This window comes from Anomaloglossus baeobatrachus, chromosome 2 (assembly GCF_048569485.1).
Source record: "Anomaloglossus baeobatrachus isolate aAnoBae1 chromosome 2, aAnoBae1.hap1, whole genome shotgun sequence".
NCBI classification, from domain to species: domain Eukaryota; kingdom Metazoa; phylum Chordata; class Amphibia; order Anura; family Aromobatidae; genus Anomaloglossus; species Anomaloglossus baeobatrachus.
Window position 1 is genome coordinate 193653001 of NC_134354.1, and position 19469 is coordinate 193672469.

Here is a 19469-nt window from a genome sequence, read left to right on the forward strand (position 1 = left end):
GCTCCATCACAAATCCATAGAAAGATTTAAAGGATATGATCGCATTTGGCAGCATTTTTTGTCCACTTAAATGTATGTAGTTGTGACTAAAAAAAACCTTTTGTAATTTTGTTTCATTAACATTATAAAATCATTTAGCTTCTACCGCCTCAATGTAACACAGTGCATAGCAGAATGAGCTAAAAGTGAAGCGAGCACTGAGCATACTCTGCTTTGGCCTGCAGCCCTAACCTCTGTCCTGAACCCTAAGCCGATATATAACCACATCAAAGTTCAGCTCAACTTTGACATAGTCATAGATAATCTAGTATGGTCAACCATCTAATGTACATGGGGGCTATATACAGATGATGACAGGTGAGGTATGGATGGGCAGTTTGAACTTATTCGCCTGATCGATCTGTTCTTCAGGGCTGATAATTTTCTGTGGCTTACATAACCAAACATTGAGCTGTTTGAGGAAAAAGGAAATGTGCTGTACTTCTGATGAAATTCAATGGCCACAGAACTATTGTATTAACAGCCAGTAAATGACCTGTGATCGACTTCCATATGACTGATCAGCGGTTATTTAACAGCTTTGATTGACCTGTCCAAAGGTGCCATAGCATATACACTGTGAGCCCGATTCATCAAAACTTTTATTACAGAGTTCTGAGGTAAAAGTGTTAAAAAGTAAAAAAAAAATTAAATGCGGTTAATGTTGGGCCTAAATTTTGCGACTTTTGGCATTTTCACACCAGTTTCTCCTAGGTTTAATAAAAGGGGAGAAGCTGGGGCAAGTCACCATAGCTAGGCTAAGTCATGATGAGCTGCAGAGTACCGTACACCAAAAATCGCATTACATTACCCGACTGGAGATTTCTAGCTTAGTGCACTTCATCTGTCAGATGCCTCAGATTCATGAACAGGCATTGTCACGTGGTGTCCGGCAATAGAAGGTCACAGAGTTTAGCTGCACAAAATGCTCCCTGACTTCCTTTTATTCCTGCTGTTAGTATTCAGTGTACTAGGTATAGCATCTGCTTTGTTTTCATCCCTTTCCCTCTAGGACCCTGCGGAGCTCCTCTTCCTTTTTGCTGCTAATCATTTGTATTTCCACTTGGGTTTAAATACTCCCATTTTCCCTGGACTTGTGCTGATGATATTCAGTTCCTTCACAAGCTCTGGATGGAAGCAGGCGGCTTGCACTCATCTCTAGGATTGTTGCTGTTCTTTGCTGAACTTCTTCCTGAGGCATCTGGAGATAAGTTGTTCATGTGTTTTCCCCATGTATGTGTGCTCCTTGTGTCTTCTTTAGTGTCTAGTAGGCTTGATAAGAGCTCACCCACCCGTTCCCCATCTAGTGCCCAGCTCTAGGGTTAGGTATCTGGCTCATCGCAGAGGTGAGGAACCTATCTTGGGTGGTGAGGGACCCCAGGGGCCAACGATAGGTTTAGTCAGGGGTTACCATCTCTCCCCTTCCCTAGAAGCAGGGTTTCCCTTCCCTTTTGCTTTGTACTCCCCCGCACAGAGTGACAGGCATGCAATAAGGCCTCCTGTTCAGAATTAAGTAACTGCGTATTTTGACCATATCATCATTTTTATGCAAATTTTCCAACTCCATGCTGAATAAAATTGAATGCTTACTGGATGAGGCATATCAGGTGATGTGTATATGTGTAGTGATGGAGGATGTAGTCTAATGATATTGACACCATTGATTAAGGTGTGTAGAATTATTATGCAGCTTCTTTTCTTCAGACATAAAGGGCTAAAAAAGAGATTCAAGTGACCCTGAAAAGTTAAAACTTGTTACAAGTCTTGTCTTACACAGGTATGCAGAACTCTGCACACATAAATATTCGAAGACAAAATCCCACTTTTTCTTTCTTAAATAATTGGGTTTTAGGTTTTTTAACCTTTTGAATGACCAACAGCCCTGTAGTTGTAAAATAATAAAATGAATCATCAAAAATACATATTGCTAAATAATTATGCACACAGTCTATAGGCATCATTAAGTTTCTTAAGCAATATTTCTCCTGTCGCTTGTCAAGAAAGCAAATGCAATACATATGTAGTAAACTAAGCATATTACCATTTTACTCTCTATTCTTAGGATTGGATGGAATAGAATGAGATACTGTATTATACGAATCTATCACAGAATTGTATTGGTTAAATCAGAGCGACTGGTTTGCGTGTCCTTATCCTAATACCATATCAATGAATGGAATTTCTATCAAATCCACCGTGAATAGGGAGAACTGAAAACTGCATGCAAGCCCATATAAAGCTTAAGCGTCACATAAACGCTATAAAAACAATGGAATATCACAATTCATTTAAAGTAACATCATCCACTGAACCAGAGACCTAATTTAGGCTTTTCTAGTAAACCTTTTGTTTGGGCCAGTAAAATAAGCCTGTGTTGGGAATGAGGCCCTACATATCTGTCTGTTGAGGTGGAAGAGTAAATAGAGGTGGTCACACGCATATGAGCAATCCCCCGTTCTCAACATAGGAGCCAGGTTACACTGGAATATAAATGTCTGAGATGTAAATATCTCTTTAAAGCGCACCAATCACCAGGATTTTCATATATAACCTAAAGCCAGTGCTATACTGGCACTATCAGGCTGATTGTATACATACCTGTAGTAGTCAGCTCGGATGTTTAGGTTTTGAAATCCGAGAAAATAAAGTCTATAAAATCGGCAGCTTCTTGAGTGACAGCAGCTGAGGATCGGATAATATCTGGGGGGATATTCAAAGTTGTCCCCTCCCCCTGTTAGAATTAGCATAAGAATTATACAATCGATTTACTTTTTCACTAGCAGGACCTGTGGTGAGGTCATATGTGATCAGAAGGGGTGGGGCCTCAGCCAAAGGAAAAATGTTGCTTCCTGGTATCAGCTTTGTTGGCTGAGGCCCCGTCCCTTTTGGTCAAATGGGTATGACCTCACCACAGGTCCTGCTAGTGAAAAAGTAAATCGATTGTATAATACTTATGCTAATTCTAACAGGGGGAGGGGATAAGTATCAATACCCCCCCACCCTCCGCTATTAGCTGCTGTCACTCAACAAGCCGATGATTTTACAAACTTTACTTTATTTGATTTCAAAATCTAAACATCTGATCTGACCACTAAAGATATGTAGAGAATCAGCCTGATAAAGCCAGTGCAATACTGGCACTATGTTATATTTGAAAATCCTGGTAATTGGTGCACTTTAAGGGTTATTCATAGAATCCTATTACTTTTTATAAAGCATGGTAGATGCATACTTCTAGTTAATATGCAGAATAAGGCCATCATAATGTTTCTTTCAAGTACCTGTGTGTTTTGGTTTTTTTTTTCATGTCTTTCTGTTCCTATGTGCCAAGCTTCAGTTAGCAGAATGGGCAGTCCAATCCTTCCTGAATGCAGTAACCAGGATCATATTCCTCTCCAACCATTACACAGATGCCTCCACCTTGTGCCAGTCGTTGCACTGGTTGCCCATGCACTACAGAGTACAATATAAACTTATCACTCTCACCCACAAAGCTTTCGACAGTTTTGCACTGCTCTACATCTCCTCGATCATCTCTATCACCCTACCTGTGCCCTCCGTTCTGCTAATGACCTAAGACTGACATCCTCTAAAATTCAAACCTCCCACTCCCGTCTAGAAGACTTCTCACGAGCTGTGCCAATTCTCTGGAATGCACTGCCCAGAACAATTCGCTACTCAGTTTTAAGCGTGCCCTAAAAACGCATTTCTTTAGACTAGCCTATTACCTCACCTATCTAATTATTCCCGTTTTTCCTTTTTTAATTCAAAATCTGGTCCTTTTTATCATCTGTTTATACATTTTCTATGCACTTAATAGCCCTCTATAGCTGTCCTTGTACACATATTGGCTGGTGACAATTCATGCAGCATTATGTGAGTACTCTATTGATGATTGGACCATACAATACAAGCACTTTTTACCCTTTATCTTTTGTGATTCCCCTATTTCCTCAAAGATTGTTAGCTTGTGAGCAGGACCCTCACTCCTCTTGGTATGTCTGATATTGTATGCATATGTCCCCTTTCAATTGTAAAGTGCTGCAGAATATGTTGGCACTATATAAATATCATCATTATTATTATTTCCCAGCAGCACTTGCTTCTCAGAGCTGCAGGCCCTTCCCCTCTCTCCTGTGTCCTTGTCTAGTCCCAGCTCACTGAGCTTATCACCAAGCCTATAGGTCACTTTATACGCTGCAATATCTCTATGGATATCACTAGCGAGCGTACCCGCCCCCATCGGTTGTGCGTCACAGGCAAAACACTGCCCGTGGCGCACAACATCGCTAAGAACGGTCACACGTAAGGGTGCTTTACACGCTGTGACATCGCTAGCGGTAGCTAGCGATGTCGTGCGTGACAGCACCCGCCCACGTCGCTGTTTCGTCATGGGGGTGATCGCTGCCGTAGCGAACAATATCGCTACGGCAGCGTCACACGCACATACCTGCTTAGCGTCGTCGCTGGAGACCCCGAACAATCTCTCCTTTAAGGGAGCGGTTTGTGCGGCGTCACTAAGCGGCCGCCCAATAGCAGAGGAGGGGCGGAGATGAGCGGCCGGAACATGCTGCCCACCTCCTTCCTTCCTCATTGCCGGTGGACGCAGGTAAGGAGATGTTCGTCGTTTCTGTGGTGTCACACATAGCGATGTGTGATGCTGCAGGAACGACGAAGAACCAACGGCATGCAGCACCACCGATATTTTGATAAGGAGCAGCGTGTCAACAATCAACGATTTTTGACGTTTTTGCGATCGTTGATCGTCGCTCCTTTTAGTCACACAATGATATCGCTAACGGCGCCGGATGTGCGTCACGAACACCGTAACCCCGACGATATATCGTTAGCGATATCGTTGAGTGTAAAGTATCCTGTACTTACCTGTCTAGCGATGTCGCTGTGGCCGGCAAACCTCCTCCTTTCTAAGAGGGCGGTTAGTGCGGCGTCACAGCGACATCACTAAGCGGCCACTCAATAGAAGCGGAGGGGCAAAGATGAGCGGGAGGAACATCCCACTCACCTCCTTCCTCCCTCATTGCCTGCGGCCGCAGGTACAGTGATGTTCCTCGTTCCTGCGGTGTCACACATAGCGATGTGTGCTGCCGCAAGAACGACGAACAACCTGCGACCTGCAACAGCAACAATAATTGGGAATAGAACGACGCGTCAACGATCAACGATAAGTACTTTCACGTTTCACACGCAACGACTTCGCTAACGAGGCCAGATGTGCATCACGAATTTCGTGACCAACGACATCTCGTTAGCGATGTTGTTGCGTATAAAGCGGCCTTAAGTGTAGGCAATCTAAGTGTAGAGCTCACCTAATGCTTTGTGCTCCTACACAGTACCCTGCCTCACAGATTTTATCTTCTGCCATCGACACCAGTATAGCTGCAGTGTGGTTTTACAAGATTAGCTGGTTCAAGCAAAGCTCAACTCTCCTACATTCCACCACAACTGCAGTGAACACTTGTGTTTGTTGCCCGCTACAGACAGATTAGTGATGTGAAACAGTAAATGCTGCTCTGTTGATTAATACGAGAATACTTTGTCGTATACATTAAGAGACATATTTGGGGGGCGTGGCTTGCTGATGGCCGAGTGAGCTGCACTTGCTGGGAGCTCTGTCCTGAACTTCCCCCATTAGCCTCTATTAGAGCACATTAACATCTCCCTGCTTATGGGCAGATCCAGGAAAGTCACCGGACACCGAGGTGAGATAAAGGAGACAGTGAGCAGCATGGATCGTTTCCTCAGCCAGAGCACCTCAGCAGCCGTCAGGAACACTAGATCAATGATGGCGTCTGCCTCCCTCATGGAAAACTCACAGCCCCGGGAAAGTCAAACACAGACACAGCAGGAGCTGGGGAAATCACAGCAGGACTTCTCCAGCTAGGAGGACAATGAGGGAGATCTGCCTAATCTACATGAGATAAGTAAATCTATCAAGGCTTTGCCTACAAAAAAAGATTTGGACAGATTTGCTAGCAGGCTTGAGAATACTTATAAGAAAGAGCTGCAGGCACTGAAATCTGAATTCACATACAGGGTAGAGGAAGTGGAGAAGTCCCAGGAAGCCATCACTGCTGAGTTGTCCCTACAAAGGAAAATATTACTTAGCCACTCAGCAAAGATTGATGAGCTCACTTCAGGGCAAGAGGACTTAGAGAACCGCAATCGGCGAAATAATGTCCGTATCCGTGGTATCCCTGAAAGTATTGGCACGCCTGAACTGGAGGCCATGGCACAGAAGCTCTTTGCTCAAATTCTGGGAGAACAAAGCTCTGGGCCGATTGAGTTAGACCGCATACATAGGGCCCTGGGTCCCAAATCCCCTCCAGATTCACGTCCAAGAGACATAATATGTAGAGTCCACTTTTATAAGGTAAAGGACTCCATCATGTCCGCGGTGCGGCAGGCAGGATCCATCAACTACCAGGGGTCCCAGGTCCAGATATTACCGGATCTGGCTAGACGCACTCTGCAGCTGCGAAGAGCATTAAAACCCCTGCTCCAACACCTCCAGGACAGAAACATTCCATATAGATGGGGTTTCCCCTTCCAGCTGACAGCGCATAAGGATGGGAAATCAGCAATCTTTCGCAAACTCGGAGATCTGGCTAAGTTCTTGGGGACTTTCGAGCTTCCTATGGTAGCACTGCCGGATTGGCCCTCAGGCCCCCAACTCCCTGTGGAACCCCCAGTATGGCAGCCAGTCCGTCGCCATGGGAGACAAAGAGGTCCTGACAAGAGCAATCCGACAGGGTAGCGGTCCTGTGTAGCACCCCTGTTTCCTACTGGGGATAACCTTCATGGGCCCTTCCAGCATGATAGCCAATTATCCCTGGAGCCACAGGGGAGGGCCTTACCATGAAACTGCATCAAAGGCATCGTTGCAAGTTACTGTGATTTGTTGAAAGTCTTTCTCCTGTCACCTAATATTGCTTCTTTCCAGACTAGCATTGTGTTATTTCACAGGTGTTATCAGAGGTTCTGACATTGGGTCAAGTACTACTTAAACCTCATAGGAGGAAGCAGTAAACTGTTTGTGTTATACATCCACTTGGACCCTCCACCTGGTGGACCTGGTTTGGAGTGTCTTCCCCTAGCCTTTACTGACTGGACCCTGTGGGGCTGGACCGTCTAGAGGCGAAGATTTGGGCCTTTTGAGAAATAAGCCCGGGAGACCCATGTGATTTTCTTGTTTTTAAAGCTGGTGTCACACTAAGCGACAGCGACAACGACGTCGCTGTTACGTCACCATTTTCGGTGACGTAACAGCGACCTTGTAAGTCGCTGTTATGATCGCTGCTTAGCTGTCAAACACAGCAGAAGCAGCGATCGTAACGTCGCTGTGCTACATGTGCAGAGAGCAGGGAGCCGCGCTTAGCGCTGGCTCCTTGCTCTCCTAGGTACAGTACACATCGGGTTAATTAACCCGATGTGTACTGCAGCTACATGTCACAGTGCAGAGAGCAAGGAGCCGCGCTCAATGCTTAGCGCTGGCTCCTTGCTCTCCTTGCTACAGTATACATCGGGTTAATTACCCGATGCATACTGCAGCCACATGTCACAGTGCAGGAGCCGGCACTGGCAGCAAGAGCGGAGGCTGGTAACCAGCGTAAACATCGGGTAACTAGGGAAAGGTCTTCCCTTGGTTACCCGATGTTTACGCTGGTTACAGCTTACCGCAGCTGCCAGTGCCGGCTCCTGATCGCTTCATTTCGTCGCTCTCTCGCTGTCACACACAGCGATGTGTGTGTCACAGCGGGAGAGTGACGACCAAAAAATGAAGCTGGACATTCAGCAACGACCGGCGACCTCACAGCAGGGGCCAGGTCGTTGCTGGATGTCACACACAGCGACAGCGACGGGACGTCGCTGCAACGTCACAGAAAATGGTGACGTAGCAGCGACGTCGTTGTCGTCGTCGTTATGTGTGACACCAGCTTTACAATTACTAGAATCTTGTCCCTGATCTGAACACTTTGCTCACCTACCGGGAATGCTGATTGGGGTCAATGCCTAGAATAATAGCCTGTTATGATGTTTACTTTTCTTTAGATGATAAAGTTTTAGCGGGAGCATATAGTTAATGCGCTTTATAATGATATATCATATTGTATTAGAGGCGGGGGGTAAGGAACGGACTCGCTGCCGTTCTTGGCTTCCTCTAACCCCCCTTAGTGCAAATGGCAATCCATTGCCATGGAAATTTTGCACCACTTAATACTAGGGTTCCTTACCCACCTTTTAGGTCCTTTGACCTAAACCTTGCTCTTTCTTTTCTCTGTCTTTCTTTCTTCTCTATCCTTCCCTCTCACCTGACTGGACCAGCCCCCAGATACCACATCATGCTTCCAGCTGACCTGCATTATGGATAGTGTCAAGTTTTGCTCCTTCAACGTTAAAGGTTTGAATGTCCCTGAAAAAAGAAAACAGATAGCATATTCCTGTCATAAGCAACGGGTGGCCATCTTGATGCTTCAGGAAACTCACTTTAGGTCAGATGCAATTCCTAAGTGTTCCTCGGCTTACTACCCGATTTGGCACCATAGCTCGAATCCTGATGCTAAGTCTAAGGGGGTTTCCGTGGCATTTCATAGGTCCTTCATACCAGAGGTGTTAGACTCCTGTATCGACCCCAAGGGAAGATATATTTTCTTAAAGCTTTCTTGGAAAACCAATATCTTTGTTATTGCTAACATGTACTTTCCTAACCAGGGGCAGGACAGATTCTGTGCAGACGGGAGGAAAATTCTGGAAGATTTTGCGGACTCCTCTCCGGTGATATTAGGAGGCGATTTTAATCTACCAATGAACCCGGCCCTCGATGTGTCCTCGGGTAAGTCGTCCTATCCGGCCTCAGTCATACAAAGGGTCAAAAAGCACATGCATGGTCTGAGATTGGTGGACATATGGAGGATTCTTCATCCGGACACCAAAGATTACAGCTTCTATTCCTCGGTCCATTCTGTCTATAGCAGAATTGACTCCTTCCACATTTCTCATGCCCTCCTAGACATGACAGTAGAAGTGACCATAGGTAATATAATATGGTCAGACCACGCTCCCATTTACTTATCGATTCAGTTAGGGCCTCGTGTCAAATCAAATTTCACCTGGCGACTGAATGAAAACCTATTACAGGATCAGTTATGCAAAGCGGACCTTACCCAGTCAATTCATAACTTTATTAGAGATCATGAATGTGATACCACTTCTCCTGCAATCCAGTGGGAATCACTGAAATGTGTATTAAGGGGCATTTTGATCTCACATGGTACCCGCCTGAAAAAAGAAAGAGCCATTGAAATAACGCAGTTATCTAACCAGATTGCCTCACTAGAAAGCAAACACAAACGGGACTCATCTCCTACAACCTACGCACAACTCTCTACAACCAGACATAAATTACTAGAGGTATTAGACCAGAAATCCAGGGGCTTAAGAGAACGTCTCAAAAGCCGCTTTTATCAACTGGGAAATAGAAGTGGGAAGCTTCTTGCAAGGGCCCTCCATCCCCGCTCCATGAATACTTACATCCCTTTCATAAAAGACCCAGGAAGTGATGGTCATTTGCATAGCAACCAGGACATTTTAGCAGGCTTCCGCACATACTACAAGGCGCTTTATGATATTAGGGGACAATCGGGACACATAGCGACATATGGGACTCAAGATGATGTTAAAGCTTACCTGAAATCCCATAATCTCCCTTCCATCTCAAATGATACCTTACTGGAGCTGGAAGAGGACTTCTCCCTGGAGGAGGTCAATGCGGTAGTCTCAGATTTGAAGTCAGGGAAAAGCCCAGGTCCAGACGGGTTCTCAGCGGGTTTCTATAAACAATTTTCAGAACTTCTAAATCCTCTGTTCCTATCGGTCTGTAGATATATATCTGCAGGGGGTGCGTTCCCTCCCCAGGCGTTGATGGCCCACATCACAGTTATACCAAAACCAGGGAAGGACGCATCTCTTTGCTGCAACTATAGTCCGATCTCGCTCATAAATCTAGATATCAAGCTTTATTCTAAAATGATATCAAATAGGTTACGAGACCTTCTTCCCAGACTGGTAAATCCAGACCAGGTGGGTTTCGTGCCCAGAAGAGAAGCCAGGGACAACACCCTGAGGACCATCTCCCTGATTGACGGCGCAAGATGTCACAGGATCCCCATGTGCATCCTGTCGGTAGATGCAGAGAAGGCGTTTGACAGGGTGCACTGGGGTTTCATGTTTCAGGTCCTTAAAAGCATAGGGTTGGGAGAGCACATGATGAACAGAGTTACAGCACTCTACTCTTCACCCACAGCACAAATCAAAATAAATGGCTCCCTCTCAGATTCCTTTACAATATGTAATGGAACAAGACAAGGGTGCCCCCTTTCCCCATTATTATATATTCTGACCATGGAACATCTGGCGGTGGCATTGAGGAGCAATATATCAATTAAAGGGGTTACATTTCACAAACAGGACCATAAATTAGCTTTATTCGCAGATGATCTGCTCCTGTACGTTACCTCTCCACTCATTAGTCTACCCAACATAATGGCTGAATTGCGGAGGTTCGGATCTCTGAGTAATTTTAAAATAAATACTCATAAATCCGAAATACTGAATATATCTCTTCCTCCAATGCTGGTGACTCAGCTCAAAGCCTCTCTCCCCTTCAAATGGCAGGTGGATTCATTGACATACCTAGGAATTAAACTGACGGCAGATCCCCTTGACCTCTTTAACCCTTTAGTGACGGAGCTAATTTTCACCTTAATGACCAGACCAAATTTTGCAATTCTGACCAGTGTCACTTCATGAGGTTATAACTCTGGAACGCTTCAACGGATCCCGGTGATTCTGAGATTGTTTTTTCGTCACATATTGGACTTCATGTTAGTACCAAATTTAGGACAATATTTTTTGTGTTTATTTATGAAAAAAATTGAATATTGGCAAAAATTTTGAAAATTTAGCAATTTTCAACTTTTGAATTTTTATACCGTTAAACCAGAGATTTCTGTGACACAAAATAGTTAATAAATAACATTTCCCACATGTCTACTTTACATCAGCACAATTTTGGAAACAAAATTTTTTTTTGTTAGGAAGTTAGAGGGGTTCAAAGTTTATCAGCAATTTCTCATTTTTACATCAAAATTTACAAAACCAGTTTTTTAGGGACCACATCACATTTGAAGTGACTTCAATAGGCCTAGATGACAGAAAATACCCAAAAGTGACACCATTCTAAAAACTGCACCCCCCAAAGTACTCAAAACCACATTCAAGAAGTTTATTAACCCTTCAGGTGCTTCACATGAACAAAAGCAATGTGGAATGAAAAAAAGCAAAAATTAAATTTTACCTAAAAATGTTGCTCTAACCCAAATTTATTCACTTTTAGAAGAAATAACACAACAAAATGGACCTCAAAACTTGTTACCCACTTTCTTATGAGCGCGCTGATACCCCACATGTGGTCAGAAACCTCTGTTTGGACAAATGGGAGGGCTCGGAACAGAAGGAGCAATATTTGAATTTTGGAAAGCAAATTTGGCTGAAATAGATTGCGGGCACCATGTTGCATTTACAGGTCCGCTAAGGTACCTAAACAGAAGAAATCCCTCACAAGTGACACCATTTTGGAAACTAGACCCCTCAAGGCTTCTATCTAGGGGTATAGTGAGCATTTTAGATCCACAGGTACTTCACAGATTTTGTTAACGTTACGTTGTCATATTGAAAATTTTAATAATTTTCTCAAAAATGTTGCTTTAGCATCAATTTTCTCACTTTTTCAAGAGGTAATTCCAAAAATTTGACCTCAAGGTTTGTTAACCACTTTTTTATGAGCGCGGTGATACCTCACATGTGGTCTGAAACCTTTGTTTGGACAAATGGGAGGGCTTGGAACGAAAGGAGCAATATTTGAATTTTAGAAAGGAAATTTGGCTGAAAAAGATTGCGGGCACCATGTCGCATTTGGAGGTCCTCTAAGGTACCTAAACAGCAGAAACCCCGCACAAGTGACCCCATTTTGGAAACTAGGCCCCTCAAGGAATTTATCTAGATGTTTGGTGAGTACCCTGAACCCTCAGGTGCTTCACAGAATTTTATAACGTTGAGCCATGAAAAAAAAAAATAAAATTTTACCACAAAATTGTTATTTCAACCAGGTAGCTTTTTTTTTTACAAGAGTAAAAGGAAAAAATTCAGCATAACATTTATTGTGCAATTTCTCCTGAGTTTGGTGATACCTTATATGTGGTGGAAATCAACTGTTTGGGCGCATGGCAGGGCTCGGAAGGGAAGGAGTGCCATTTGACTGCAAAATTGGCTGGAATCAATAGCGGACGCCAGGTTGCATTTGGAGAGCCCCTGAGGTGCCTAAACAGTGGCGGTCCCCCAAAAGTGACTCCATTCTGGAAACAAGACACCTCAAGGCTTTTATCAAGGTGTATAGTGAGCAGTTTGAATCCACGAGTACTTCACAGAATTTGATAAGCTTAGGTTGCCATATTGAAAATTTTCATTTTTTTCACAAAACTGTTGCTTTAGCATCAAATTTCTCACTTTTTCAAGAGACAACAACAAACCGTGGACCCCACAGGTTGTTATCCAATGTCTTATGAGCACAGGGATACCCCACATGTGGCCAAAAACCTCTGTTTGGATAAATGGGAGGGCTTGGAATGGAGGGAGCACCATTTGAATTCTGGAAAAGCTGAAATAAATTGCGCGCACCATGTCACATTAGCAGGGCCCCTTGGGTACCTATACATCAGAAAACCCCCACAAGTGACCCCATTTTGGAAACTGGATTTTATTCAGGAGTATAGTAAGCATTTTGAATCCACAGGTACTTCACAAAAATGTTGCTGTAGCAACAAATGTCTCACTGTTAGGCTATGTGGCCATGATCCAGCGACACGGCATCTAGTACACAGTGTCAGCCTTCCTGCAGAGATGTGAGTGTTGTCCACGGGAGAACGCAGCTGCCCAAGCCCACGATTTGGGTTCAGGCCGCTGTGGAGCTCTATGCTACCTGCAGAGAACACTCATCTCCGCAGCATAAATTGACATGTTGAGGCTCGGCTAGCTGCGCCACAGGTCGGTTTATGCTGCGGAGAAAAGAAGCACATTGGGCATGGGATTTCTAAAAATCCTTCCACTGTGCTTCTACTGCACAACGCAGCGCTATGGACGCAGGGAAAACACTCTGCGCCCAAAACGCTGCAAACCCTGATTGTGGGCACACAGCGTAAAATGCTACAATGGATGAATGGATAGATGTCAAACAAATATAACGTCCCATTCCCCTGCATATTCTAAGCTGGCGCCCTTTAGTGCCTTTCATGTGGCACTAAAGGGTGCCTAGCCTTGTATTTAGCCCCCCAAAAAATTAATAATTAAAATAAACGACGTGGGGTCCCCCCTATTTTTGATAGCCAGCTAGGGTAAAGCAGACAGCTGTAGCCTGCAAACCACAGCTGACAGCTTCACCTTGGCTGGTGATCAATTTGGAGGGCTCCCCAGGCGTTTTTTAAAAAAAAAAAAAAACGTGGGGTCCCCCCCAAATTAGATCACCAGCCAAGGTGAAGCGGACAGCTGGGGTCTGGTATTCTCAGGGTGGGAAGAGCCATGGTTATTGGACTCTTCCCAGCCTAAAAATAGCAGGCCGCAGCCGCCCCAGAAGTGGCGCATCCATTAGATGCGCCAATCCTGGCGCTTCGCCCCAGCTCATCCCGCGCCCTGGTGCGGTGGCAGACGGGGTAATATATGGGGTTGATACCAGCTGTAATGTCACCTGGCATCAAGCCCTGGGGTTAGTGATGTCACGGCATCTGAACAGATACCCGACATCACTAACCCAGTCAGTAATAGAAAAAAAAAAGACAAAAAAAAAATTTATTTGAAAAAACACTCCCCGAAACATTCCTCTTTTACCAATTTATTGAAAAAAAAGAAATTCCGGTCGCTGTAATCCATTTTGGAGGTCCCTCGGCGACTCTGGATCTTCTAGAATATGGGGGGCACGTTCAGGGAACGTATCCCCCATTTTCTGGAAGAGCAAGCTCTCCATGAGCAGTGTGGGTGCAGTAATCTGAGAATACTGCACTCACACTGCCCCGGTCCAACCTAGGGCAGAGTGACCTGCAGTAACCTCATTCCAGAATATGAGGGGCACGCTCACAGAACGTACCCCCCATTTTCTGGAACAGCAGCCTCTCCATGTGAGGAGTGTGGCTGCAGATCACTGCACTCACCCTCCCCCGGTCCACAGTGGAGCCTGTGCATCAGCGACGTCAGCAGGATCCCTGCTTCCAGGGATCCAGCTGACAGCCGCTGTCTGCGCATGCGCCGCCAGCATTGAAGAAGGAGGCGGCGATCGCGGGCCCGGAGCGGCAGACAGGTAACGTATAACCGGGGGCTTGGGGGGGGGGGGTGACGGGGGGTGACCTAGTGGGACCTGGGGACACCTTTCTGCCGCATGTGACGTGTCACATGCGGCAGAAAGAGCAGAATGAAGGCGGCCGCGCGCTGTGCGCCGCCATCTTCCACGCTCCGGAGGGGGGAGGGGGGTGGTGGCTCTGGAGAACCGGAGGGGGCTCCGGTGACCAGAGGGCTCCGGTGGACCGGAGGAGGGGTCAGGGGGAGGACATTTCCCTCCGATCTGAAATGTTTGATCATTTCAGATCGGAGGGAAATGACTGCAGAGCCGGTGGCGGCTGCAGTTTTCTGTGCGCTTCGGCGCCATTTTGGATGTCCGGTGGGGGTAGGGGTGGGGGTGGGGGGACTCTCCGGTACCGGGGGCTTTGGGGGCACTAGGGGGTTAGATTTCTTTCTCATCTGACATGTTTGATCATGTCAGATGAAAAAGAAATCAGTTTTACCGGCCATTTCTTTTTTTTTCATGTGTTCGTCGGTATACGGTGTATACCGGCGATCACATTAACGGGGTCCAAAAAAAACACCCCGATTCATAATCTGGGGGGTCTCAGCTACCCCCGGTAGCTGAAACCCCCGAGATTTTCGGTCGCTGGGGGGCGCTACAGGGTTTTTTCGGGCCGCCGCTTTAAAGCGGCGGAACAGAATAAGTACCCTGTTTTGCCGCCGCTTTAAGTCGTACGGCCGTCGTTATGAGGTTAAATCAAATCACCGCCACATTTCCAGGAAGTTAGAATTAGACCTCAATAACTGGAACAAACTCCAGCTTTCATGGTTTGGGAGGATAAATGCGATCAAAATGGACCTGTTACCGAAGCTGCTTTATTACTTCCAAACCATCCCCTTAGTATTGCCGGCCTCTTTTTTCTCACGTCTGAAATCTAGCATAACCAAATTTGTCTGGGCACATAAACGCCCACGTATTTCCCACAAAATATTGAGTAGATCAAGGGATATGGGAGGAACTGGACTCCCTAATCTCCTTTTGTATAGCTACGCCTCTTAAGGGACGTGCGTTCTGGATCTATTTAACTCAGGTGAAACGAAAAGATGGGTGGAAGCCGAAAGCGCGCAATCTGATGTTGATCCGAAGGTAGTTATTTGGACCAGAGCACCACCCAGCTCCAGCTCTATCACAGTACCCTTTATCACAAAGCAATTGCGGAATTTTATGTCCCGAGGTAATAAATATCTTGACTTGTCCTCCATTCCAGGCCCATTGACACCGGTCCATAGTAATTCAGATTTTCAGGCGGGTTTCCATAGATCAACATTCCTCCATAAAAGGAAGAGTGACCATCCTATTATTCGTGACTTTATCTCAGACACAGGTATTACACCCCTAGATAATTACTCTTCAGATATCAACAAATCTCAAGATATGTGGTTCTTCTTCGAACAGCTGAAAAGTTTTATAGTGTCTATGGCTAGGAGGGTAGACATCTATAGGGCACTCACACCCTTTGAGGCCCTTTGCCTAGAGAAGGATCCTCCAGGCCATACCATTTCGACCTTGTATGACTTGTTTCTCAGATGCAGAGGTGCGAGGGACGGCTTGCCTGGGTACTTTGGGAAATGGGAGAGAGAGTGGGGGAGGTCATTCTCGGCTGAGGAGCGGACCAAAATCCTTCTCTTTATTGGTAAAACTTCGCTGAATGTGATATCACAGGAAAGGTGCTACAAGATCCTATCTAGGTGGTATAGGTGTCCTGTGAGTATCCATGCTGCCTTTCCATCAGCCTCTGATGTGTGCTGGAGATGCCAAAAGGAGAGGGGAACCCTCACTCATATCTGGTGGTCATGTCCCCCGGTGAGATCATTCTGGGAGAGCATTTTCCAGTTACTCAATAAACTCTCTTTGAGGCAGATCCGGCCCACAAAAGAGTTAGCTCTCCTGTCCCTCGGGAATGTTTCTGCTTCAGGGTTTAGGAAAGGTTTATTAAGACATTTTTTAACAGCTGCCAGAAACCTAATTCCAAGATATTGGAAGCAAACTAGAATCCCATCACGGGATGAATTCATAGCAGAGTGCAACGAGATCTTCAGGATGGAGACCTTGATAGGTCAGACACTCGGCAACAAGGACAAAGTTGATGCTACGTGGGCCCCGTGGATTATGTTCAGGGACTCACCGGATATGGGTCTATGGATTCACGGGGGGGCAGGTATGTAGGTAATTTTCCATTCTCTTATTTCTGTACCTAGAAGGTTAGCCTTGAAAATGTGGTTTTGATGTAGGAGGGCGCGTCCACTCGGGTGGGAACTCTTTGTACCCTTCCCCTTTCATCTTACTTTCCCACGTTTCTGTTGTCTTTACTGTCTCTAAATTCTTCTTCCACCTCCTCTTCTTTATCTCTTTTTTTTCAACTTGTTCTTCCTATTTCAAACACATACGAATTGTACTTGTTATTTTTGGTCGCCAGTGGCGCAGGTGTAGTCAAAGAACTGTTGTGTTTTTAGCAGCTAGCTTGGATATATACCCTCAGCCTGCGCGCTGTGCAATTGTTTGATTATCTTCTTCTATTCTAATAAACTTTGATTTGAACAAGAGACATATTTGCAGATTTCTCATCACTGAACATTGATCAGGAGGCAACAAAACACAGCTAAACTAATCCGTACACACAGCCCCAAATACTGCTTCACACAGGCCCCTGAATATACAGCTCATCCTGCAGTATATCTCAAATTTCTAACCCTTGTGTTAACAGCCCATTCTGAAGTATAGTATACAGGGACAGTAAGGCTGCTTTCACACATCCGGTTTGAGCAGTGCGGCTCAATCCGGCTGTGAAGCCTATGCAACAGATGCGGTGAAAACACCGCATCCTTTGCATAAGTTTTTTACATGCGGCCGGTCCGTTTTTTGCCGCTTGCGGCATGCTACTGAGCATGCGCAGTGGCAAAAACCGCATGCGGCGGCCGGATACGGTTTTTGCCACATCCGGCATCCATAGGGATGCATTGGGAAAAGCGCCGCATCGGCTGGATGCGGCGCAATGCGGTTTTTTTTGCCGGAACAAAAAACGTGCCAGGGAACGTTCCATCCGGCCGCCGCATCGGCTAAATCTGCCGCATGCGGCAAAAACCGGACCAAACGCAAGCCCATGCGGCACAATGCGGCACTAATTAAAGTCTATGCAGGAAAAACGCAACCGGCAGCAAAAAAAAATGGTTGCGGTTTTCCTGCAAAGTGCCGGATTGTGCCGCATTGCAAAAGCCGGATGTGTGAAAGCAGCCTTAGGCAGGGATTAGCAATATGCACCCAGAACTGCTTCAGCTCCTGGGTGCATATTGTACCTGACAGGCTCACTTTAAGCGTTCAAAAACCATGAGTTTTTCAAGCAAACACCATTTCATGAAATGCTCTTTCATTGGGCTATATGCACAAGAAGTCTTTTTGCTGAGCTTTCGAAGGAGAAACTGTAGAACCTCAAACGTTTTATTTATTTATTTTTTTTAAAGGACGATTTAGAGAGTTTTGCTCAACAAAGATTACAAAAAACCCAGTTGTGTATATACCCATGGGTAGTTTTTCGCTTCCTGAAGCAGTTTTGAAATCTTGAAACTTAATTTGTAGCCTTTTAATTTGATAGTACTTAGTTTGAAGCGTTTTCCCTCAGGCATCAAAGAAGGGACATCCACGTGTGGTTTTTTTGAGTAATTTGACAAAAAGACTTCTAAAAAGGCTCAGTGTGCACATACCTGTGTTCTGCTATTTTTTTTGCATAGAAAGTGCTGTAAAAAACATAAATAAAAAAAATCCAACACTATAAAAGGGTTGATGGGTCTAAATCCACAAGTCTGCAGACCTGTGAATCCTTACATCACACGCACTGTGCACTGTGAGGATTCACTGGTTTCAGAGCCAGGAACAGCAATTACTTGGCTGCAAGCATGTGACATGCATACTTCCGGCCACATTCCAACTAGATAGCCTTGCTGAAAACACTTGCATGTGACCGCCGTTCACGACTCTAACATTGTTGAATAATCATAGCACACAGTGTGTGCGATGTGAGGATTCACATGACTGCAGTCACAGAGAGTGACACAGAGAGTGACACAGAGAGTGACACAGAGAGTGACACAGAGAGTGCAGACTTGTGGATTTAGACTGGACAATCTCTTTAACCCTTTCACGACCGGCCGATTTTTCGCTTTCCGTTTTTTTTTTTTCGCCATTCTTTTTCTGAGAGACGTAACTTTTTTATTTTTCAGTCAATATGGTCATGTGAGGGCTCATTTTTTGCGGAACGAGCTGTACTTTTAAATGAAACCATCAGTTTTACCATATTGTGTACTAGAAAATGGCAAAAAATTCCAAATGCTGAAAAATTGCAAAAAAAGTGCGATAGCACTATGGTTTTTGAGATATTTTATTCACTGTGTTCACTATATGGTAAAACTGATGTGTGGGTGTGATGCCTCAGGTCAGTGCGAGTTCGTAGACACCAAACATGTATAGGTTTACTTTTATATAAGGGGTTAAAAAAAAATCGGAAGTTTGTCCGAAAAAAGTGGCGCACGTTTTACGCCATATTCCGTGACCCGTAGCGTTCTCATTTTTCGGGATCTTAGGCTCAATGGCGGCTTATTTTTTGCGTCTCGAGCTGACGTTTTTAACGGTACAATTTTTGATCGCCTCTTATTGCATTTTGCGCAAAAGTTGTGGCGACAAAAAAACGTCGTTTTGGCGTTTGGAATTTTTTTGTCGCTACGCCGTTTACTGATCAGATTAATTGATTTTATATTTTGATAGATCGGGCGTTTCTGAACGCGGCGATACCAAATGTGTGTATATTTTTTATTTTTTTAACCCTTTAATTTTCAATGGGGCGAATGGGGGGTGATTTGAACTTTTAGGTTTTTTTGTTTTTTTTTAATTTTTTAAAACTTATTTTTTTACTTTTTTTTTTTTATTTTACTAGTCCCCCTAGGGGGCTATTGCGATCAGCATTCCGATCGCTCTG

The 19469-nt window shown here is 45.0% G+C and overlaps 1 protein-coding gene across 1 annotated transcript in view; it reads right to left on the reverse strand.

The window, feature by feature from the left end:
- The window catches only part of LOC142291215 (mitochondrial glutamate carrier 1-like), a 48020-nt gene that overhangs the window by 14179 nt on the left and 14372 nt on the right, over nucleotides 1-19469 (reverse strand). The window lies entirely within an intron of this gene.